The 24,954-nt window shown below is 48.0% G+C and overlaps 1 pseudogene; it reads right to left on the reverse strand.

Annotated features, from left to right (window-relative positions):
- Positions 1–24,954, reverse strand: part of LOC144112424 (tubulin beta-1 chain-like) — a 111,528-nt pseudogene that overhangs the window by 79,609 nt on the left and 6,965 nt on the right.

The following is a 24,954-nucleotide window of genomic DNA, read 5'->3' on the forward strand; positions in this document are numbered from 1 at the left end:
GATACATAACCATCACAAATGTTTAATATGTTACAAGAACAGCTCCCAAATGGGGCTGTTTGTATGCATTTCCAAATTCACGTCTTCCGATTGGAAGCGTTAAAGAATGCCTGGTAATTTGGGCGTGATACTTTATTTACCATATTATCGACGTGAAAAGGAATGTTCCCTGGTCTTGATGACGATAGGCGTAAACGGTGCGTGCGTTCTCTAAGTTTGCGTGGCTTAAGAATATATCTAGTTTTCCCCTGATTGCTCGCTTGTAGTATATGATTAACTTGTAGCTATATATATCAGTAGCTTTTAATCCTTTTTTTTTACTTTTGAAGGTATTCTACGCAGGCAACATTTTCAATAGATCGCACTGCTTTTTTTGCGCTAGAACTAAGCTTTGTAGGTCCTTTGGCGTCGTGTTTTCTCATATGAGCGAGTATTAAGCTTCGAATGAATTAATGAACTGTAAAGAAGTTTTTATACGCCACTTGGAAACTAATGATGGCATCTATTTAACCCTTTATAGGACAGCGTATATTTTTTCCAAAGTTCATCAAACATTTTCGAATGCATGAGCACATGATGTGCACAGAAGCTTTCTCAACAAGCTTCATAAGTTTAGCGAAAATATTTAAGTGGAAAAAAGTAGGACCTACTTGTCCCGTTGACACTAAATGGGGATAAATAAAATAGAACGTATTTGTTCCATTGACCTCGATGGGTTTCCACAGGGAGTTTCTTTTTACCACTTCATGAGGTTGTTCGCACTTGTTCGTTTGTTGTTGAACTTGTTCGCACTATTTCTCTCTATATGAAACACCAAAGGTGTCTACGCCTTTCTTTGACTTTCACAGGGTTCTGTTCTTTGCCAAGAGGCGAACTTCATCTGAGACGCCAACTATTTTGGGTCATTTTTTTATACTCCATATTCTTTCCGAAGGGCTTCTTGCTGATTGCGGTTCTGAATGTTTGGTTATTGATGATTTGACACCGAAAAACAAACTCAATATACGATGTTTCAAGGTTACCACTGAATATTCAGTGATTAAATGTCCAACGATTTTCAGGATGGTAAAAAAATGTTTCTTCCTTTTACATGTCATCTCAAATCTTCGGAACAAGAGCATGTTATTATGTAGAATTTATTGTCTCTATGAACAAAAAAGGAATCACTCGAGGGACCATTTCAGTGTTTTTGCCATATCTAAAATAAAATAGCCAAAGTCTTGCAACACGCCGATAACAAAGAACAAAGTTTCAATGTCTCAACTCGCTACCTATTCTAGTACACGCGGCTGAAACCATATTTAAACAAATCACTGAAACCTTAACATAGGTGGGAGAACAACATAAGTGGGACTGCTGCTTCCTTAAATATAGGAAACAAAGTGGAAAATATGTGTCCTATCGTCCCACAAAAGGTTAAAATACGAACTGCTTTTTGAGTTTTTTTCAAAGAATCTTAAAAAGTCATCCCAAGCGTTTCCACACTTCATCCCAAGATATGCTAAAGGATCCTAATCTGATAGTGTTCTTCACCTTGACGCAATTCCTTCGAGCTCACAAAAGAACACATTTTATTTTTGCATCGTTGATTATCAGGCTGTTTTTTTTGCGACTTTTCTTGGAGCACACTGCAAAAAGAGCTTGCCTCGCAAAGAATACTTGATAAATCTCGTCCTGCAATATGCAGAGTACAGTCATCGGCGTAAATTACAAATTGACAACTCCGGGTTGTTTGCGCACTATCGTTAACATAGTACAGGAACACTATGGGGGCTGGGATTCTGCCTTGTGGAACGCCAGTTTTAAGATGTCGAGAGATTGATATTTCAGAATAAGGTATTATTTTTCAGTAATCAATGACTGGATGTATTCCTGGGCTAAAAGCCAAATATAAGGCTTGGCAAAGGCCCGGGAAGCGTTTAAAAAGCAGCAGACGGAACTCATTGCTGCAAAACAAAAAGAGAAAAAAATACAGCAAACATTTCCTGACGAAAACAATACACAAAGCACATATGTGCTTACAAAAACGTACAAAAGATATCGTAAATAAGAAGTACAAAGCAAACATCCGATAGCCTTTAATGAGGCAGGTTGAAATTAATTTATGTAGAGCACAGCAAAGTTATGGTAATTTTACAAAATAGTGTCGCAGTTGTCTTGAATTACACTTGACAGTGGTTTTGTATTTATTAAATTTGGCACGGATGTTATGGGCTAAAGACTGTAGCTTGTGCTTTGTGCGAATGCATGGTACTATCTATATACTGGTGTTTTGTGTCTGCACATTGGTATTGAGCTGTTCCAGTGACGCAAGATATTTTTATAGTCTACAAATTTCAGGGCATGAAAAATACAGTGTGTGCAATACACGAAACTCGCACAGATGATCTGCTCTAATGAAACCATAAGACACAAATGCTGCCTGAGTTGTCAACATGCGTTCACAAATAGCAATGTAACGGAACATTTTCTTCTGTGAAGGAACAATACCGTTTATGTTACCCTTGGTGGCAATAGCCCAGAGTAAGTTATATCTTAACTCAGAAATGAAAAGAGCGAAATATGTTTGCAGTTTTGCTTTCAAGGGCAGGAAGGAACGGCATCGAGAGAAAATGCCGGTTACTGATGAAAGTTTTTTACACAGAAAATGAACATGAGTGTTCCATGTTCCAAGTGGGAATAGAAGTACACACCAAGTATCCTATGTTCATTAAAAATTTGTATCTGGTCGCATCCCAAGCTCACAGTGCCAGTCATCTGCGCTAGTTTAATTTTTGCTGGGAACACGATAGCTTGCGTCTTGGCAGGAATTTCTTTTTTGATGCGGTTTATTTTTGACCAATATGACAACATCCAAAGTACTTCATTACATACCACTAATAACTTGTCAATATTAGAACCACACACGAGCAGTGTAATTTCATCTGCATATATAACAATGTATACTCAAGGATCGTTGTTTAAAATGTCGTTAGTATATGTATTAAATAAAGCGGACATAGTGCGCTGCATTGAGGGTCTCTGCTTTTCATTGAAGTCAAATATGATGTTTGGTTATGTACACACATGCACTGTTCTCTTTTAGCAAGCTGGAATTTCCGCAATGCCAATGGTGTTCTACGAATACCACAGGATTGCAGCTTAACTATGAGAATATTATGATAAAGGCAATCAAAAAGGAAAATTCCAAGTGTACTGATTGTTTTTGGTGCTTTGTAAAGTGTCAACTCCAAGGGCCCTTCCCGGGCGTACGCGTCGAGCGTCGGCGCTCTTCGCGTACGCCGGAACGGGCGTCGAAAAGGGGCATGCATCTCCATGTTTCTGGCGCTGGCTCGCTTCCCCTCTCGAGACGACGGAGAGAATTTCAAGCCGTGAAGAGAAGGGATTGGGGGCGAAGAAAGGACAACTTAAACCGCGAAGAAAGGTTCGGGGAACCTGGAAGGGCCATGAAGAAAAGAGCCATCGAGAGCACCGCGATTATAGCGAACTAGAATACTGGTCTAGTGGCGCGAACGGGAGGGAGCGGGCTTTCTCTTTGGCGTAGAAGCCACAAGATGGCGCCACTGCAACTTTTTATAGCGGCGCTGTCGCTGCTGCTTCAGGAGCTTGTGTATGTTTCTCCGCATCGTTGTAACGAGGGGGTGCATAATACGCTCCTAGTTAAGAAACCTGCATGCCACTGGCTTCAACTAACTTCAACGTAACCACCTAGCCACTTTTTTCTTCACCGTGCCCCTTTGAGTATTTTCGTGATGATGAAAAATCGCGTCGCTCTATGTCGTCTGCTACCGATAAAGGGCAATGCGAAATGCGCATAGTTTGCGCTGCATCTCTCTTACAGTAATAACGGTAGCTACTTGACCCATGTCAGCGAGTTCAGATACCGGGGTTTTATTTCTTCATATAACTTAAAATGAAATGCTCATATTATTAGCATTTCTGGGAAAGCACTTCGCAATCTCGGCTATTTCAAACGAACCTTAAAAAATGCCACGAAGGAATGTGGATTAACTGCTTACAAATCACTAGTTCGACCGATCCTGGAGTACGCCTCAACTGTTTGGTCCCCTCATCACGCGCGCGACATTGACCGTTTAGAATAAGTTAAAAAAAAGCAATACGATTCATCTTCGGCCGGTACGATCGCAACTTTTCACCTTCTTCACATATGCACACTTTATCTTTGCAAACGTTAGAACATGGGCGCACACGTGAACGCATCATAATGCTGCACAAGATGATTCACACGTCATCTGGCATTCAGGCACCCTTCTCATTTGTGTCCTCAAGCACACGTGCATCTTGACGGAAGCACCCATTAAGCATTGTTCTTTTCAAACCACATATAGACTCCTTTAAATTCTCTTTTTTTCCCGCTAACTGTTGAAATTTGGAATCAATTGGACGGCTCACTTCGCGCATTGCCAATCGAAGACTTCGTTGTTCAGTTGCCTAACAATTTACCTGTTGATCTGTTTTTAATACTTCTATGTTATCTATTTCTATGCTACCCATGTTATTTGTTTTTACTAATGTATGTACCCACTCCTGCTATGTCTCCCCTCCGGGACAGCAGTATTTGTAGATAAAATAAATAAAATGCGCATAGTTTTGCTGGGGGATGTAATTTGTTTACGTGCATATCTTACTGAGCTTATTTTGTTTACATGCAGCTATTGAGCTACCCTAGTGATTCATCTCTGAGGGCACTGTACGAGTGATCCCCTAAATAATTTTTCCGCTTTTCCTGAAGGCGTTCAGCGGCCTCAGAAACGCATTTTATTCACAAAAATTTACCCACGATTAAAAACGTTTTCACGCCCATTTTAGGCAAGGCGCTTGCATTGTAAATGCAAATATTTGTAAAATAAAAATTATAGAAAATCATGGCTTCCTGGCAGGCACATTCTTCGAGCAACCACAAGAAAATTATGTGAAATGGAATTGCACCTTAAAGGTCCTTTCCAGATCTAAAAGCACCAACTAATTTTCCGGTACTCAGATTATTTTACTTCAGGTTGTTAAAAAATAGAAGGTGGTTTTGTTATGTAAAAAGTAGTGATAGCTAGGCACTAGAGCAGTGAGCTCGGCTGCCCAATTTTTACAGTGGCCAGAGAGCCAGATATCTGTTTTTGCCTTAAACACCTGTACAATGGGTACTGTCTGCATGTAGCTTTATAGGAGCCTAAAGCCTGTCATGTATGTATTTTCCGGGTCAGCTACAATTTGTAGAGTGGGCCCGGCAGAGGGACGAAGCTCACCGTTGTCGTTCATGCAAGTGAACTCGGCTGGCTTGAGTTCTCTGTCGCTTCCTTGGTCATTAGAAGCAAATTCAGACTGCTTTCACAGCCTGTCTTCAAGACACCATTTTTTTGCTACATAACCGTGCAGCTAACAATACAAAAGAGCGCTAACAGTACGAGCGCGCATAAACGAGACGTACACCTGACTGCTCGTGTGTACTACCGCGATGGAAGGAAACGCGAACAACCCGGTGTATACGCGCTCCGCTGTTGGAATTTCTTTTGGTCGCGCTTTTACCTGTGTGGTAAGAAAAAACATTAAAGTCATCCTAGAAAGCATCACGGACGACCCTGGCGTCCTTTACCTACCACTGAAGTAAAAGCGCGATGAAAAGAAATGCGAACAGCGGAGCGCCTATAGTAGCTCCGCTTTGTTTGCGTTTCTTTCGATCGCCCCTTACGTATTGTCTCTGCGCCCTCGAATTGTTAGCGCTGTGTTTTAAGAATGATCCACTACCAACACACCCAAGCTTCTCTATTAGAATATTAGCCGCCTGTCAATTGATGCCACAGTGCAAGTAGATGGTGTGGCGGTATTTTCATAATTAAGTGCTGCGCCTGCTGCATCCGCATATTGTCTTCATCTAGAATTTATCACCAAGCTCCTGCATGCCACTGGGACAGCTTTACTGGCCTGCATCGACGTACAAAGTGGCAATGAGGATGCCAGGCTCGAGGTTTAACGTAGAAACTGAGTGGGAAAGGTTGTTAATTGCAAGGCAGGCTAGTATAACTAGGAACGTCTGCTCAGGCGCTGGGTATGGGTATTGCAGCAAGAACGAAGACTGGCGCACAATTCTGATAAGATGTGCACCCAGATCCTGGCTCACTCCTCTTGTCTGCAGGTAACTGAAACCTGCACATTCTATTAGGTACTTCAACAGTTACGACACGCTAAACAGTGTCGCACGCAGTCCTGTAGCTGTCGGCTTGCTTTTAAAAGCCTTGCATTCGATTTGTCTGGTTTTACCATGCACTCAGGTGCGACAGAAATAAATGAAGCTTGTCAACAAACGCAGAATTAGGACCTACAACACCAGCAGTGAGGCGCGAAAAAGCAACTGTTGAGTCGTTCCTACTGCACGGCCAGCACAGCGGCAGAGGCGCGGTGCTAGTAAAAGACGTGGTAGCGCCCCTTGCGGAGAGGAGAGGCGTTTTGCTTCAGCCGCTCCGCTGCCGCGCGCCTCCGCTCGCGCCACTAGACCAGTAATCTAGTTCAATGTACCCGCAATCCTAACATTGTACTAAACCGGACCCCGCTTCCGACGCGTACACGAGCGCCCGTGCGCTGACGCCGATATATAGAAGGGGTCAGATACCGGCTCCTCGCCGAGGATCGCCGCCGTCTTCTGCAGTACGCATGCGCAGACCGGTTTTGGCGTACGCCAAGATCGCCGACGCTGAGCGCGTACGGCCAGGAAGGGCTCTTGGAGTTGGCGCTTTAAGATTTTTTTATTTAAGATCTAATAGAGCGCTTTCAGTCGACCTATTCTTTCGGACACCGAATTGGCGGCACTAGACTTATAAATAAAATTTGTTACGCGACATGCAATAATTTTATCAAACCCTTTAGAAGACACCGCAGGTACCGATATAGGCCTATAGTGTATTGACAAGTTTTTGCCACCTTATTTATATATTACCCAAATTCTTACACATTTCATGCGGCCGGGAAAAACTGTCTGCAAGCATGTGTTGAAAACAGGCCAGTATTGGCGAGATGACAGGTCATACATATTTAACGGACGTTTTTTGCAGATTATCGATGTTTAATTATTAATGTTTTTTTAGGGACAAAAATGTGTCATAGACTTGTCGATCGTCTGCTAGCTTCTAAAGTGTGCTACAAAGAGCGTTTGCTTGTGGGACTTCTGTGACTGCAGAAACGTTATCAGCAGCAGCTGCGGTAGCAAAGAGATCATTAAAGTGATTTGGAACCTATTTACCTCAGGGCTCACAACCATTTACAGTAATGAACGGAATCGGCCTATTGCTACCTCGAAAACGTTATTCAGAACCTTCCAGGCTACGTGAGGACGCTCGCTAATTCTCTGAAACTGGGTTCATGAGTTAAGATACGATCTGAAAAGCTGGAGATAAAGTTCCTCGGATTTCTCATGTCTCTAATTTCCTTAGCAGTGGGTCATAGTGCATCAAGCGCTTTTACTCTCTCCCTGATATATTGTTCAGATGCTGGAGCCTCTGCGCCCCCAGCAGAGGCAGCAGCACACCACATGAGTAATTAGTCTTTCCGTGCTGAATTTGTGCCTTCCGCTGGCCCTCTACATGGTCGAACTGAATTTCAATCAGCCTAGTAGCGATTATTGGCATTTACTGTGTGACGTGAGTGCACGTTAAAGAACCCTAGGTAGGCGAAATTTCCGGAGCCATTCACTACGGCGTCCCTCGTAGTCGCTTTGGGACGTTAAACCCCCATAAACCACAAACCTGAAGCACCTGAGCTGCGGCTACCGTGAATAAAAGAACAGGGAGACAACAGGGAGAGGGAACGAAACGTGGAGCGATTGTAAGAAAGGATAGGGCGGCAATGTGCAAGTACAGGACATGGCAACACATGTGGTGTGCTGCTCCTTGCATGGTTGCCAAAAGTACTCGGTGCGCGGGCGTGCGTATTGCTTGGGAGAAAGAGGGGCCGGTAGCGGCCCACGAGATGCCTTTCACACCGGCACAGATGGGTTGCCCAGCGCCAGTCAGAGCATCACGCGTGGCCTTTGTCTGCCTGCGGGACCATCGACACTCGGAGACTGTCAAGCTCGACCATCATGCGCCGCCTGCTCAACGTAAATATTGATATGCACCACGCATGCCGTATTCTACCACGATAGAGAAAAAAGAAAAAAACAAGGCAAAAACGCACTCTCACGGATCACTGTGTACAAAAAAGCTGGTGTGAGGGCGGCTAGTTGTAAAGCATCCGAAGGAAGCACACGCGGAGCATTTTGTCACTGCGCCGTGGAATAGACGGGACGTCAAGCCCGTCTGTTCTAAAGAATACACACATTCTCACCAGGGTTCACTCACGGTAGCGCTGTTGCTACGGCACCACCTCTACGGCACAACATTGGATGGCAGCTACGGGATTGACCGGCATCAGCTACCTCGGCGCGATGAGTGCCTGAAGTTTACCTCAAACGCCAGACATTCTCTGACGCAGGTTATAGTACCTTAGAGAAGGATTTGGTGTTGTATTGTGTTAACCTTGTGTGTTTCAAGCCTAGTGAGATTGTTTTGAAAACCAAGGGATGCTGAGGGGGTAAACATGGCTCTATGTTAAATACTTGCGGATGTCTTACTAGTAGCGTTATAGTAGCGTTCGGGAAGTTTATTTTAAAAGGGTAAACAGCAAGAGGCCAGTGTGAACGATGGAAAGGTAGAAGGTCAAAAACCTTTTCCATATTTGTGAGGAGTTGGGCATTGAATTGCGGGCAACAAAGAGAAAGCATGCAATCCTTGAGGTCATGAGGACTGAGGACGTAACGGTTGAGGAAGCTTAAGAGGCCTGGGTTGATGTCAAAGAGAATGAACGTCGCGAGGAGGAAAAGAAAGATAAGGACCTTCATGAGGAGGAAAGTAAACAGAAGGAACTCCGCGAAGAGGAAATGCGGGAGCTTCAGGCGACTAGAGAGCACCAGCTTAAATTGAAAGAGTTGGAGCTCGATTTTGCGTCGGTGAGCTAACAGTGGTGCGCCACAAGGGCCGATCACGGTAACTTGAGTGGCGAGCCGATACAGGAAATGCAGAGCTCGGAAGCTGGCGTGGGCGATAGTGGTTTGGATGTAACTGGAAATGTTACGTGCATTACTAGCCGCGATATAGACATGTCGCCACAGTTAGGTAACGGAGGGCTCCACAATCGCTCCTGTTCCCGCCAGCTGGCAAGAGCTTGCCGCAGTTGAAAGGGAAACTCTGATTCGCGAGCAGCAGAAAAATCGCTCAATAAACGACGGCGGCGAAGAAGTAGAGTGCGTAGCTGTAGATCAGCCCTGCGGGTACGGCACAAAGGAAGGTAGTCCGTACTTGGCAGATGTAGCTGCGGCTGTATCAGTGGGAGATGCGCCGCATTCGCCAACTGAAGAATCCTCTTTACCTTCGGATAAGATACCTACAGCATCGGACGACAGTGAAATCTCCGCAGTCTCGCTCACTGAGACTGGAGAGGAGATGAACGCAGCTGGATCTCTTAGCGTCTCCAAAGCAGAGGCAAAAGGTTGCAGCACCGCCAACTGTAACAAAGAAACTAGCGATGGTTTCGTTGGGCACGCTGACAACCAAGAATTGTGTCACCAGCAAATTTCAAGCCCACAGAGCCATGCCGCTTTGAAAGGGAGGGTCGAGACTTAGGCAGCTCAGGGTCAGATAGGCTAGGGAAAATCTCATCAGAACGCAACTGGTCAGACACTTGAGAAAGGGTCGTTGAGTATAGATGACGGCAGAGTTTCAACGGCCCGCGACAGATTGCCAGAAAGTAAATAACCGAGATTAGAGAAAATCGCACAGGTGTCCGAATTTCGCGAAAACCTGTTACCTGGCAATGAGCACAGGGCACAGGGTGATTTGCAACGCGAGCCTTTGGGTATTAACGGGTTAAGTTTTCATGCTTGCGCCAAGGGCCGGCAGCAAGGAAGCTTTGAAAAGGCGACAGCGCGCAAAGAAAACTAATTTGCATAGTAGCGCTAAAAAGAAAAAGGTACGGGTCATGAAACTTGTATGTTTGCGGGCCAGCCAACCGCGTAACTGCGCGAATCTGGCACCGCGGCCTTCAAGAATCTCCAGGCATCGCAGGAAAACCAATTTGAACAAGCATGCCTTTCCAATGCGAAAGCCACTTGCGTCATTGTTGGAATACGGCAGGAGTAGTCCTATGACCAGTGACGAGAAGATTGGGCTACACAGAAGGGCGCTCAGCGACCAGACAAAAGGGAGCAGCAGAGCACGCGCGAGTGGGAGAGGGACACGCAACTACCCCTATGGGAGTCGTGCAGGGAACCGAAAGAGGAGGAAACACCCCTCTCATCTTAAGCTTGCCAAGCGCTTCCTTGGCTTTGGGCACATGTCCTGGAGAGGCGTAACTAATCAGGGGAAGGGTGGGCTGATGGAGTGGCCGTCCCAAAGACTTCATTTGAAGTGATTCAAGGGGACCATTCTTTTTTCACTATTATTGCTGATTATACATTGTTAATGCTATTTTGGTGTGTCTTTGATTTGCAAAATGGTTGTTTGAGCCTTGTGTACCAGATCGTACACCTGCTTCTTGTTGCAGCGTGAGCAAAAATAGGGATAGCAATTCAGCTAGGTTAATTTGAATTATGGCTTTGTCTGGTGTTTGACGGGAGACAGAGGGCACCTGCTCGTGTTGGGTGTTGTCTTTTGCCGGTAGGTTTTGCAAGCTGGAGAAAATCCAACCATGACCAGTGGCGAGAGGCAAGGGCATCGGAACGACCCGAGCGGATCTCGACTAGGTGACTTGGCGACAACGATGTGAGCAGAGATCCAGGACCAGCGAGTGGGACCTAGGCACGTGAAGTTGCCTGGCTTCCGGATCGTGGACGTGAACTTGGAAGAGCCTGACGAACGTGCGCACCTGGCCTCAGAGCCACGTGGAAGCGGCTCGTCTTCCCGGCGCCTTATTTATCTGATGGCGAGGATGCTGTTGTACCCGGACAACCAGCCCGGATTCCAATTCTACAGGAGAATGCAAAAATTCTCCTGCGTACGTCCTTTGTCCAAAGGGCGTTCATAATAATAATAATAATAATAATAATAATAATAATAATAATAATAATACGACCGACAGGTCTGAACAATACGAGAAATTTTCATGCTCGATAGAATCTATTTACAAATCTAGTGAAAAGAAAGTTTATGTCCGCCAACGCCGCTCGAATCAACCATGGATAAACAGTGTGATTTTGTCCGCTATCAAAGAAAAAGACCTACTATGGCAACGCTGGAGACGTTCGCCTAGTGATAGTGCTCTGCGTGCTCAATTTAGAACTTCTCGAAATAAAGTAAATGCACTCATTCGTGCGGCCAAGCGTTTGTACAATAGAAACCGCTTTCATCAATCTCGTTATAATTCCAAGAAAATATGTTCTCTTATATATGAGGTGAGAGGTTTACCTTCAAATTCGACTAATGATGTGCAAAACAATTTTGATTGAGATTTATCAACAGTCGTTAACAACTTAAACCAATTCTTCGCTAAGTTTTCTGGGGCGTCGAAGCGTTCGTGTTCCACTGTTAGCACAAGTAATCCGGTAATTGAATCTGCTTTCCTTCCCTCTATCACGGAAGAAGAACTTTACTCTTTATTAGGCAGCTTCGGCAGGCATCAATCACCAGGAGTCGACAAAATACACATGTTTGATCTTTACAGGAATTTCGACATTTTGAAGAAAGTCCTGTTAGAAATCCTAAACGGGATAACTGCAAGCCGAAGCATTCCTGCACATTTAAAAACAGCCGTTGTGCGGCCTCTTTTTAAATGTGGCGATGCAAAGTGTGCATAATTACCGCCCCATTTCCATCCTGCCTAGTTTAGCGAAAGTTTTAGAAAAACACGTATTCTTAGTAATGAACAGCTTTGTTTCCAAATCGGGGGGTTTTCCGATTGTCAGTACGGTTTTATCGAAAAAAGAGGCACTCAAGCCCTGCTAGAACAAATAAGTGGCCACTTGTTTTCTTCACTAGAAAGAAATCTCGTATCATGTGCACTTTTTCTGGATGACGCAAAAGCGTTTGACACGGTATGTCATGCTATATTATTGGATAAGCTCTACAATTTAGGTTTTCGTGGTCCTTTTCTTAGGTTGTTGCAAAACTTCCTTACAGATCGTTTCCAGCATATTTCTATTTCAAATATCGGCAGCCCCCGTGTTTTTGTCAAGGCCGGTGTACCGCACGGTTCCATACTGTCTTCCTTACTTTGTATTGTATATGTTAAGGACATGTGTACTGTGCTACCTACTTGCAAACTATTTCAATATGCAGATGATACTGCACTTGTAGCTACTCACGTGAACTTTTCTAACGCATTTTCAATGCTTCAAATTGCGTCAGAAAATAATAGATTGGTTTGATATGAATTTAATGGACATTAATAATTCTAAATCAAAGTTAGTTTGCTTCCGCAGCCCACTCAAGAGTGTGTCACTTTCTTACCCCCTTTATCTACACTCATCCCGATGTATGAACTGTTCTTGCCCTCCAGTACAGTTTTCGGATTCTGTAAAATTTTTAGGGGTTTGGTTTGATTCCGGTCTTCTTTTTTCTACTCACTTATCCTACATATGTGCAAAACTTCGTAAAGTCATCTGTTTGTTGTATCGTACTAAGATGTTTCTACCAATTTCGGTGCGGAAATTATAGGTTCATTCCTTAGCCTACAGTGTACTCAGGTATGGAATCACAACTTTTGTTCATTGTTCTGGTATCTGGCATCAACGTGTAAATAGATTGTTAAAATACATGTTAAAAAGTGTTACGATGTGTGTACTCCGCAAAATGTGAACCTTTTTCAGATGCTAAGGATGCCCAATTTTCGATCCCTTTTTGTCCATACCGTTGTACTAAAACATTTCTGGAACGATACATTTAAAGTCCCCACTGTGCTTCCCCGGCCTTTACATCATGTGCCTGCATTTTCAGTTCCTCGCACACGGACCAGATTTGGTAAATATAGTCGAGCTTATTATGTTCCAGATATATTTAATGCTCTTCCCCCTGAAATTAATTACTGTGAGTCTGTACGTGATATTGCATAAAGCTAAAAAAAATTGCACTTATAATGATTGTGCTGTACACATTAATTTCTGTGCCATTGTGAAACTTTTCGGTTTCTACCTTTTTTCTATTTTTCTCACCCCCCAAAAATCGCCAATTTTTGCGGCCGAGACTTGCTGTCGACTGACAGGCTTCGAGTGACAAGACACATGTGATTTCTTAGGCGAGTCTGGTATCTGTGATTGTATTTGTAGACTTGTGAATAAAAAATTATTATTATTATTATTATTATTATTATTATTATTATTATTATTATTATTATTATTATTATTGTCTCCCTTTGTAGTGAAATAAATTTAAATTTTTGTGCGTGTGAATGGTGTGCCAGCACTAAGACCTATGGGTTGTTCCTGGGCACCGAAAAATTAGTATTGATTGATTGATTGATTAATTGATTATTATTAACGACCTTTGGACAAGCCCGGTGCTGCGCCGCAAGGCACCAAGGCCCTAACGCTCTCTTGACAATCAAGGCGGAAAGCTGGGCTAGTTGGTGTTTCATCATGAATTAAAAGACTAGCGCATATAACAAAGACACAGACATAGAAGTAGACAGGACGAGCGCTAAACATCAACTGAGTTGTTTACTGAACATAAAGGAACATATAAGCAATTCGGTGGTGCATGCGCACACTGGGTTAACAATACATAGACAATCTAATCAAGGTGTGGCAAACTGTTCTTTAGGTACATTTTTTCTTTTTTGGTCAAGGTAAGTGAACTAGTGCTTGCACAGTTATCACCTTCTCTGTCAATGTGATAGGCCTCACAAATCTCACGACCTAACTTTGTGCCTCCCCTACCAAGCACACACGTGGCAACAAACGCCAAGATGCTGCGCCGCTAGGCAGCGCCGCCCTATAGAGAGGCATCGGCAATTGACATGTCCATACGTGCAGCAAGTTGCTAGACAGCGAGGCACCGGTTCCGATTTCGCCCTGGAAGTCACCGCACGCGGCCAACTTGAAGCGGGAGGCCTGCGCGGTCGCTGGTTGGACCTCTCGGACGGCCGATAAGTGCTGGCTTTGTACTGGGCATTTTGGGTGACAACTGTTTCTCGGGCTTTATAAGCCCCAATGGTGCCGATTGGAGGGGAGCCGGACCCACAGAGAGACCGACCCACCGTGAGCTGAGTGCTGCTCACCAGTGGACTGAGATGGTGTGACTCTTTGGGAGTCTCACCGGACGTCGCTCTGCGAGAACAGTCGCGTTTGCTGTTAGCTCTCGGCCCCCGTGCCGATCTTGTTCTGTAAAAATGCCCTGTATGTAGTGTATGAAATCCCTTTTGTTATTTTTACCGACGTCTGACTCGGAGTCTTTGCTACCGCCAAGACAGTTGGCAACGCTCTGTCACAAAACGGGTGGCGAGCGCTACGGGACTACCTCTATGGCACAACAACGCTCACTGCCCTGCAGCGCCACGAGCTCCGATGCACTTTCTGCGATGATCCCCTGCGCCCTGTAGGCGGTAAGCATGTCGCGACGTAGTTAACCGAGCGCGGTACAGAATTGGACCAAGTGCTGCAGTGTTTCAACCGCGCCACAATCAAAACCCACGTCGCTTGTAGCTAGTCCGTGGCGCACCCGTCTGTCCCCGGACCACGCGCATCCTAACACGCACGAAGGATCATCGTGTGCTGCAGCCGTGACAAGGAGCGATGCTGTCGATGGCTCCCCTCGTGCGATGCGCGAGTCGGGGTGCTGTTGTTGGAAAGTGGTCGTAGATGACCGCTCGGACGTCCTCCAGTGCGAGAGGCATGTCGCTATGAGGTAGGTTGTGCGCGGCGGTCGCTTGTTGTCGGCTTGCTCATTGCCCGCAACTGTACGGTAGCCGTGCACCACCCACTGTGCACGAATAGCGCTCTAGGCACAGCGCGGATTTTACAAACCAGAGGGGTACCGCGGCCTCGGGTTTGCAGGCGGCTGAGAGCGGTGTGAGAGTCGCAATGCAGAGCACAAGTGTGCAGCGGCAGAGCATGGGAGAGGAGCAAGCAGAGTCCCAAACGGGTGCCCATAAGCTCCGCCGTGGTGAAGGAGACCAGAACGGTGACATGTTCCTGTCTGTACAGATGCGGGGCGGGGGTGGTGGCCGCCGCTGCAAGCGAGCAGCTTTCGCTCTCCACGGAGCCGTCGGTGTACACGAGGAAGTGGTCTAAATGTTCTTCGCTGATGACGGTTCCGGCAAACAGCTGCAGTGCGCTGTTGGAGATGAAGAGTCCTTAAGTGAGCTGACTCTTTCAGCGCCGCAGGTCCCTTCTACGAATGACGTTGTCGGACTTGGTTATGAAGAAAACTGTACAGGGGGTTTATTTTACATTATTTTCAAGATTTAGGAACCCATTGGAGGGCGATGGGGGAAGGTCAGAGAGTTTGAGAAGATCTGAGGATGATCGAGGGGTCCTCCTCATGACACTCGTCGTCCGGTTTAAAAAGGGTCCGGTCCCTAGGATTCCCCAGGTTCGAGGAGATCTTCTCCATGTTGGGCGTGGCCTAACTTGCGCTGTATTACACACACCACTTCACATAGGGACACGTCCCCGTCACATGCCTCGCCGGAGAGAGAGGGTGCCGCTGAACAATCCCCCCCCCCCCCAGAGAGAGCGTTGTCTTCGCGTCCGAACGACAGTTCTCACGCTGTCAAGCCGAACAAGTCTTCCGGGAAGTCCGAATGGGCGAGGCGACAGCGAGCTGGCACAGTTGAAGGAGTGAGCCACTCCTGCTCAGTTTGGCGGTCGCTAACTGCCTCCGTAGCAATGTTGTTTACAAACGGCGGCAGAGTCATCCGTCTCGAATCCAATAAACCAAGCGGGGACCGGCCGAGGGAACCAAGATGCCTATCGCCGTGAAGTGACCCCGGCTGCAGGTGTCCCGGGCCGATTACGCAGCTGAACCAGACGGGCTGCCGCCAGAATCCTTACAGCTCCTCCGCGGCCTGAAAAATCTCGAATGTCCAGCGTTGACGACCGCTGGGCAGGAAGAGATGAGATTTCGTCCGTGTTGGTCCCTTGGATTGCAATATCAGCGCCCCCAAGGCAGAACCCAAAGCACCACCAACACAACAAAGGAAAGCGCAGGTGGGACGTTTCAAACAGCAAAGCACTGCTCCACCCGCAAGCGCTCGGAATTCGCCAAAGAATCACCAGGCTTCTTCCATTGACAACAATATACTTTAAAAATTTGTGTTTAAATTTGGGTTAATTTTGTGCCGACTGAGCGCGAAACATCCCCTTTTGAAACTGCCACAGCCGGATTACTCGCAACAAAGTAAAAAAACACTCACGCAGGAGGAGATTCCTCTAAGTTCTCCCGCTTACATCAGTCTGGTCAAGCCATCAGCATTTCCGTGCAGTTTCCCCTTATAACGCACAGAGAAATTGTACTGTTGGAGAGCCAGACCCCATCTAAGCAAGCGACCATTTTTGGGGGACATCTGTCGCAGCCACGTTAAAGGGCAATGGTCAATCTCAGATACAAATTTTGCTCCGTACAGGTAACACGACAACTTCTGCGCTGCCCAAACTAAACACGCGCACTCTTTTTCGGAAGTGCTGTACGCTTCCTCTCTACTGGTCAGTTTGCGGCTGATGTACAGAGCTGGGTGTTCTTCATGGTCGTAGCCAACTTGGCTTAAGACAGCACCCAGCCCTCTATCGCTGGCATCTCACTGGACTATAAACTCTTTCCTATAGTCAGGGGCCCTGAGCAAGGGTCGGAACACGAGTGCTTCCTTCAGGCTTTTGAAGGCGTTTTCTTTTTGGTTATCCCAACTTACGTTAGTAGGTGCTCCCTTTCGCAAGGCGTCAGTTAAGGGACTAACCCGCTGTGAGTAGCTAGGAATATATCGCTGGTATTACCGAACTAATCCCAAAATGGAGCGAATGTCCGTTTTCGTCCGTGGTTGCGAAAATGCTGCGATCGGGGAAATCTAACTCGGAGGGGCTTCTAGTTCCCTGGCCTACAACGTGGCCCAAGTAGGTCCCCTGAGCGCAACCAAATCTACAATTTTCTGCCTTCAGTGTCAGTCCAGCCTGTCGTAAACTGGAAAACACGGTCTTTAGGTGTTCTAGATGCTCTTGGCAGGTTTCCGAAAACATCGCCACATCGTCTAAATAAGGGAGTGCAAAGCACTGCATGTCCTTCAGTACGGTGTCCATGAGTTTTGAGAAGCTGTAGGGGGCAGACTATAACCCAAAACTAAGCATAAAGGGTCGAAAGGTGCCCGCTGGGGAGATCAAAGCGGCATACCTGCTCGCGCTTTCTGAGAGGGGAACTTGCCAATATGCCCGTACGAGATCGAGGGTGGAAATGAATTTCGCGCCGCTCACCCTTTCTATCCTTTTCTCTATGTTGGGAATCGGGTATAGCTGATCCCCGGTAATTGCATTCAGCTTTCTATAATCCACGCAGGGACGAGGATCTTTCCTTGGGGCCTCAAAAAGAATTAGCGGTAAGGTATAGACACTTTACGCTGGCTGCACAACCCCCAGCTCCAACATGCGCTGAATTTCCTCGTCCATTATTTCTTCCATCTTGACGTCCTTCCATCTTGACAACACCTTTTGGTCGGCGCTTCATTATTTTCGCCATTATTTCTTTTTGCCGCGGTGATACTCGGTAGGGTTTCGACCGTACCGGCTCATCAGAGGTGACCTCGATTTCGTGTGTCAGGAGGTGTGTCATTCCCAGGCGACTGCAAAATAGGTCAGCGAATTCGCTCAACAACTGCTTTAGCGTGTCGACCTGGGTCCCGCTTAGGAAATCTGCAATTACGGAGAGAGCCAGAATGTTCTCCACGTTGTCACTAGCGTACGCACCTCCCTTCCAACCCTGACTCTCGCTGCCCAGCTCTTCTGGTTCATTTAGAGTCAGATTGACGATCCCGCTGCGTTCCACGAACGGCTTCATCAGAATGCAGTGATAGATTCTCACCTGCTTTCCCCTGCCTGGAACCCTTAGCCGTAATTCGTCTCCGAAAGTTTTTGCAACACTTCTACTGGACCATCCCAGTGAACTTCCAGTTTGTTTTTTCTTGATGGCCGGAGGATCATCACGCGATCGCCCGCGGGGAAAACTCGAAGGCGCGCGTTTTTTCATAATAGACCTTGGCGGCCTCCTGGGCAGCTTTCAAATTTCGTTTTACTAATTCCTTCGTGTTGTTAAGACGGTCCAGTAGCTGACGCACGTACTCAACCACTGTCTGGTTCTCTCCTGTCCCTTCCCGCATTTCTCTCAGCATTCTGAGGGGAGAGCGGAGGGCTCTTCCGTACACGAGTTCTGCTGGCGTAAATCCCGTAGCTCCGTGGGGGACTGTTCATAAAGCGAAAAGTGTGGCCAGCAGACAATCCGCCCAGTCTGCTTTATGCTCATAACAAAGAGCGCGTAGCACACGCTTCAGCACCGAATGCCATTTCTCTACACTGTTGAACTGCGGATGATACACAGAGCTGTGTAACAGTTTTATTCCGCATCTTTCTAGGAATGTGGTCGTCAAGGCGCTTGTAAATACCGTCGCCTGATCGGCTTGAATTTTGGCCGGAAATCCTATTCTCGCGAACACTGACAAAACGGCGTCAACTATTTCTGTGGAGCTGAAGTCCTTCAACGGAATTCCCTCGGGAAATTTTGCGGCGGGACATAGCATAGTAAGCAAGTACTTATAGCCTGATTTCGTTTTAGGCAAAGGGCCTACTGTGTTTATTACAAGCCCGCGGCCGGGTTCCGAGATCAATGGAACAGTTTTCAGTGGAGACTTCAATGTCTCTCCCGGATTGCCCACGCGCTGGCACGCATCGCATGATTTTACGTAGCGTTCTGCATCTTTGAAACAACCCGGCCAATAATATTCCATTAATAGCCGCTCCTTTGTTTTATCGAATTCCGGATGTCCTGCCCAGCCTTTTCCGTGGCAGAGACTCAGAAAGTCCGCTCTGTATTTTTCGGGAACGACCAGCTGATAAAATGTTTTGCCTTTTCTGTCCTGGTAGTGTCGGTATAGTAAGGCTCCCTTCTCATGCATCATTATGTTGCGTTTAGCGATGCCCTCTTTAGCTGTAAGGTGCAGTCTTTCCAAAGTGGGATCCTGCTTCTGTCCTTTTATAAGGGACTCCCTGTTCACCTGCTGAAGGCGATCAAAACTACGCGATGTTGGAGATAAAACGGATCCTTCAGCGTTTGCTCCCTCCTCTACCGACTTATTGATTGAAGTCCCTGGTTGCTCATCTGCTCGGTCAGGTGTCTGGCTTTCATTCCTCGTTGGTTTCCTTTCCTCCTCATTTGTTTGCAACGATATGCTGGCTGGTGCGTCTCTGGCTACCTGAGGTTCGGTAATCTGACTTAGTTGAGATGCGAGCTGATGAGTTTTCGACCTTGTCAAAGCTTGTATCACCCCGCTTCCGAGCTTCTGGCCTCTCTCGCGTAGCAATTAGTCTGATCGATTCCAGAAGAGATAAGGATATTGAAGTGACACGGCCTTCGAAACTGCGGCCTCAGTGATTAGCTCTCCGAACGGCCCACAAATTTTCACTCTAACTATGGGAAGGCATACACTGTGTTCTTCTACTGCCTGTTTAATACACGAGACTTCTCCCGTAAAATGGTCCGCGGAAACGTAAGATGGAGGGACAACGTCAGATAAACTTCTTGCCCTCCTACTGATGGGATGGCCGGATTGGGCTTGTCGGTTGCTCCTCGCGAGCGGTGAATGATGATGGCACGCTGGCCGGTGATCGAATATACGGCGGTTAGCGGTACGAAGAGCACTTCGGGTCTTCGTCCGCTCGTCTGGCGACACGTTGCCGGTTGGGGCAGCAATTCCAACTTCTTACGACAAAACTTGTTTATTAAAGACGGCACTGACATAAAAAGGCAGGTGAGTAAAAGGCAGCTTAAAAAAGGCTGATAAAAAAGGCTGTTAAAAACGGCCGAGCTTGAGACTGGGTGCGCTCGTCCCAAGTCATTCATTACAGCGGGTTTTAACCCCTTCGATAATGAGGCGGAGCTTTAGTAAACCGGCTCTCGCCCAATTTGAACCAATAGCAAAGCAATAGCATCGTACGTACAAGTGGGCGGAGCCCAGGGCTTACAGGTCCGACCCCAGTGGACCCCGCTCCTCCTGAAACGTGCAGGACGCGTGACTCCGCATACACAGCTCGCTGCACGTGCATTCCATCGAATGCCACGCACCAGATTTGCCGTCTCCGTTGACAGCCAAGGAATGTCTTCCGCGGGACAAGGTTTACTCGGCGCCGGAACAGAAAAGGATTAGTTCCGTAGCTGGCAACGAGGCAGCCGGCGTCCCGCCTCGACGCACATTCCTCTATTTCCCCCGGGCATGACCGCTCCTGGGAACAGGTGCGAAGGGGGGGGGGGGCGACCCATCGGTGCCGTGGGCTTCTAACTTAACAACGTCCATCGTCGGGGCGCTATCACGTAACACCCTGCACGGTTTCCCGTTAACGTGCAGCTCGTGCAGGTATGGCTTAAGGAGCTCTAGATTCTCGGCGTTATCCTCGACGCACGAGAACACCAAACGTTGCTTTGTACACTTGGCTGCAAAGTGCCCGACACCATTGCAGTTGTAGCAACGAAATGGCCTACTAGCCTCAAACTCTTTTTTCGCGGCTTTGTCTGCTCCCTGTCTCTTTGCCTGTTCTTCACGCTTTTCTGGCGCTACCTACGTTGCCTCCGATTTCTCCGATCTTCTAGCACTTCGCGTCTTTCTGCTAGGCCATTGATCTCGCATCGCGTTTCGAGTGTGTGACGCACCCTTTTCAGTGTTCAACCTTCTGCGCGAAACGTACTCCTCTGCTAGCTCAGCGGCGCTTTCAACTGTGTCGACTTTTTCCCTGTCTTGAACCCATAGTTTCACCACTTGGGAATGCTTCGGTAAAATTGCTCAAGGCAAAAACACTCGATGATTTTGTCTTTGCTTTCACAAACCTCGGCTCCTTTTAGCCACTCTAGCAGATTCGTATTTAGACCATACGCGAAATCCGGATAGCCCTTGCTATCGTTTTTCATTGTGTTCCTGAAGCACTGTCGGAAAGCTTCGGCTGACAGCCGGTACCTTTTTAGCAGGCGGGCTTGTACTTTTTCGTAGTCAGCTGCGTCTTGTGTGCTAAGTCTCGCTATGACTTCAGCTACTTCACATGGCAAGAGTGTCAGAAGCCGTTGCGGCCATGTACTGCGAGCAAAGTTCTCCCTTTCGCTAGTTCTCTCAAAGTTTCCCAGGTACAATGTCCCTTCCACTTTCATAGGGCTTCATGAATCTGTTCATTCTATATGATTGTACATCGCTTGCTCTTTCAGGAGACCCGGCTCTCGTACTGTCGCCTTTTTTTGATTTTCGCTTTCAAGCTGCAATCGCTTTAGATTTCTTTCTTCTTTTTCAGCTTCCCACTTCTGCCGTTCTTTCTCTTTTTCCCATTCCGCTTCCCTTTTTCTTTTTTCCTTCTGTACAAATTCCACGTATCTACCAGCTGATCGTCCTCTACGTGTTTTTGAATTCTCTTGCATATTTCAGGTAATGTAATTTTGCCCAGTAAATCTATTGACAGTTCCTCGCATAACCACAGCATGTCCGAATTTGACCATTTCATAAGGTCCATGAAAACGCTTTCTCCGCTTTCGCAATGCTATCTGCAAAATGTCGTGAGATTACTCTTTCTCAATTGACATACACTTCCCAGTGATTCTAGATTATTCTCTCAAAATCTGTAGCCTGGCGAATCCTATAGCACAATGCCGAAACGCTTACCGGTTGAGAAAGCACGATGTCGCACGGTCCATCCCAGCTGCTGCCAACCAATTGTTAGAGGTGAAGGGTCCTTGAGTGAGCTGACTCTTTCAGCGCCGCAGGTCCCTTCTACGAATGACGTTGTCGGTCTTGGTTATGAAGGAAACTGTACAGGGGGTTATTATTTACAAGATTTAGGAACCCATTGGAGTGCGATGGGGGAAGGTCGAAGGGTCTCAGAAGATCTGAGGATGATCGAGGAGTCCTCCTCATGACACTCGTCGTCCGGGTTTAAAAGGGTCCGGTCCCTAGGATTCCCCAGGTTCGAGGAGGTCTTCGCCAGGTTGGGCGTGGCCTAACTTGCGCTGTCTACACACACCACTTCACATAGGGACACGCCCTCGTCACATGCCTCGCCGGAGAGAGAGGGTGCCGCTGGACAATCGCCCCCCCCCCCCCAGAGAGAGCGTTGTCTTCGCGTCCGAACGACAGTTCTCACGCTGTCAAGCCAAACACGTCTTCCGGGAAGTCCGAATGGGCGAGGCGACAGCGAGCTGGCACAGTTGAAGGAGTGAGCCACTCCTGCTCAGTTTGGCGGTCGCTAACTGCCTCCGTAGCAATGTTGTTTACAAACGGCGGCAGAGTCATCCGTCTCGAATCCAATAACCCAAGCAGGGACCGGCCGTGTGAGCCAAGATGCCTATCGCCATGCAGTAATCCCGGCTGAAGGTGTCACGGGCCGATTACGCAGCTGAACCAGACGGGCTGTAGCCAGAATCCTTACAGCACAGAGCGAGATGCTCCGCTCTGTCTCGCTGAACCTCCGAAGCAGCAGGCCAGGGCGAACAGAATCCGTATGGGGGCCTTACATCGTACTCGAGCAGCGCCGCTTCCATGCGCGAATGAGTGCACTTGCGAAAATGCTACAGTAGCGGTCCGGGGTCTGGTGCGCGGTGTAATCTATCGATGTGGTGCAACGCCCGCCGCGTGGTCTGAAGTTGTAGTTCCCACGCGCCCGCCTCGCCTAGTGTCTCCGGGGAATGGGAGTTCGCAGGGAGGCCAATGAATACACGCAGGGGTTTACGGTGTTGCACCTCGAGCTGTTTCCAGTTCGGTTTAGGCACCGTGACGAGCTGGAGCGCGTAGAGAGTGGCCTCCAGTGCTTCAGCATTGTAAAGCCGAATCGTGGCTTGTTGTGAGATGCCCTGGCCTTGAGCGGTGACATGCTGTGGTCCTCTTCATCTGCATACAGGCTTTGGTTAAAGCGGAGCGGAAGGAGAGGAACTCGTCGATGTCCACTCCGAGGTAACTCACCGAGCGTTTCCATGGCAGTGAACTCCCGTCGAGTTCGATCGGCGGCGGTCTAGCACGCAAACGCGAAACACAAGCCATGGCGACAGACCGAGGCAGCGCAAACAGGCGGCAAGTGTGATCAGGGCCTTCTACCGGCATCACAGAGCAATGTCGTCTGCGTAAATGTACATGCACGCACGGCTGCCTTCCACAGGCACGGATGCCGGGCTGCCTTCCCGCAGGCGTTCGACACCACCGACATGGCCGCTTCGAACAGGTATGGTGACAAGACAGAGCCTTGCTGCATGCCTAGGACCACTGGACGAGGCTCGGAATGCTTGTCTGCTACTCGCACAAGCACAGTCCGCCCACGTAAATATCCCCGAACATAGCGCAAAAGGGACCCGTTCACTCCAGTCCCTTCAAGGTCGCTAGGATCGGCGCGCGGCTGATGTTAAACGAGCCCGTCACGTACAGCAGCCGCAGCAGTGCTACCTGCCTCGTCGCGACGGCGGTTTTGAGCGCGGCAACAACGTTAGAGGTAGACACGTTTTGGCGGGCTAGTTGGTTAAGCATCTTGAATCCGCCGCAGAAGAGCCGCGCAGCTCCGTGGGTGAGCGACCCGACCTTCGGATGGGACAAAGGACGGCGGTACGCCAATTCTCAGGGAGGGCCCCATGTTCCCACACCCAGTTGACCTGCTGCAGGAAGACCTGACGTTGCTCCACGTTCAAGTTGCGCATCATTTCGTTGGTCACGCCGTGCGGTCCTGGAGCTGTGCGACGCTTGCACCGCTGGAGTGCGTGGTTGAGCTCCGCTGCGGTGAAAGGTGCGTCGCATGAACTTTCGGAGGTGGCAGGGAGACTCTAGTATCGCTTCCGGGACTAGAAAGTGCCGCCCTGCGGGCTGCGCTCGCGGGGCGTTGCGGCGCCAACCGGTCAGCAAACCGTTTAGCCAGTTGCTCGTAGCTGAGGCCGCTCGATGTAGCGGGAGCGGCTATCATGGCGCTTTCACACTAGGATATTCGGCGGCGAAAGCGAGCGGCATCCGTGGCCGCCGAAATGCTGCACCTCGTTCACACTTCCCGGCTACCGCATCGCCGCTCATCTTCTGTATGTCGTCTGCGCACGGTGTACACAGATATGGCAAGAGGTTAATCGATGCTGTCTAAATACTAAAACTGTATGCAGGCTTGCGTACGCTAAATGCAGCTTTTTGGTCGGACGTTACGCCATTTCTAAACCTCAGCTTTTAACGATAAGTTAGTTTAACGATAAGCCTAGTGGTGCTATCTGCTTGTTAGGAGGGGAGTTCTTGTCTTCAGCAAACCGATGCACCTTTTAAGCGTAAAAGGGGAAGAATCGTCACACGAAATAAAAAATTAAAGCAAATTTATCCCTCACACGTTATCTTATGAGCGAGATGAGATACAGCGAAAGACCGCTTGCTCTTTTATGGCTAGTGAACGCGCTGAAAAAGGCAGTAACCGCGACGATATCAGTCCGAAGCGAAGCGTCCTGCATTGAAGGGCTCCGCCATGTTTGTCGCGGCTGGAATCCAAATTCGTACTTGCCTTCTTATTGGCTGACGAGATTCGGCAAATTTTTTTCCGGTGGCAGAATTCGGTCCTGGAGCGATCGGGCTTTCCGCTGGGTATTTCGGCGGAATCTATGCCTCAGCAGCGGATTCCGCTCGCTCTCGCCGAACGCCGTTGAGGGTTCGCCTGCGGTTGTGTGATGCGCCGCAAGGTGGAAAAGAGCCGCGGCGAGCTGCTGCCTTCCTCCATCCTCTGACAGAGGGAGGCGCACTGCCGGCGTTACA

Source organism: Amblyomma americanum, unplaced genomic scaffold (assembly GCF_052857255.1).
Source record: "Amblyomma americanum isolate KBUSLIRL-KWMA unplaced genomic scaffold, ASM5285725v1 scaffold_100, whole genome shotgun sequence".
In the NCBI taxonomy this organism is placed as follows: Eukaryota; Metazoa; Arthropoda; class Arachnida; order Ixodida; family Ixodidae; genus Amblyomma; species Amblyomma americanum.